This window comes from Marmota flaviventris, chromosome 11, assembly GCF_047511675.1.
Source record: "Marmota flaviventris isolate mMarFla1 chromosome 11, mMarFla1.hap1, whole genome shotgun sequence".
NCBI lineage: Eukaryota > Metazoa > Chordata > Mammalia > Rodentia > Sciuridae > Marmota > Marmota flaviventris.
In genome coordinates this window covers 21,319,916-21,320,570 of record NC_092508.1, presented here as the reverse complement: position 1 = coordinate 21,320,570, position 655 = coordinate 21,319,916, and positions in this window count along the sequence as shown.

Below are 655 nucleotides of genomic sequence, written 5' to 3'. Positions count from 1 at the left end.
ATTTTCCTGTTTTAAATGAATTAAGGTCTTTTCCCTCCCCATTTAACCAGTATCATTCCTCTCCTCTAGGCTTGGGGCAAAACAACATTTACAGATTTGCAAGAAACACAGCATCTTTATTTATGCAGATTTCGGGCAATTTTATAAGTGAAATAAGCCAATACTCAAATGGATGTCAGTTTCACTTCTTTTTGGCTCTGATCTGGGCACTCTCCAGTCAGTCACTTAATAAGTAGACCTCGATTTCATTTTTCAAACCTATTGAAACAGGAGCGTTGTTAGATGATTGCCAAAATCCTTTTCCACTCTGAAGAACTGTCCCTTGAGGTTCCTTCACTTGTGTTCAGCATCGTGCGTTGTCACTTTGATCTACGTTCCAGCCTCCGGAGACAGGCTACCGTGGGCACCAGGAGCTTGCTCCAGAGGCAGTGGAGTGGCCGCACTCTCGGGGACACTGGCAGATCGTGTCGCTGGCCGGTATTTTGGGATCCGAGGCGGGAACCTTTCCAGTTCAAATTCCGGGTCTTGAGGCGCCACCCGGAGCCCCACCCTGCTCGGGTCTCAGCCCGAGGCTCCAATTGCACTTCCGAGGTTGGGCGGGACCCGGGCGGGGCTTATGTCATGTGACAGGACCGTGTCCGTCCCGCCCTCCCGC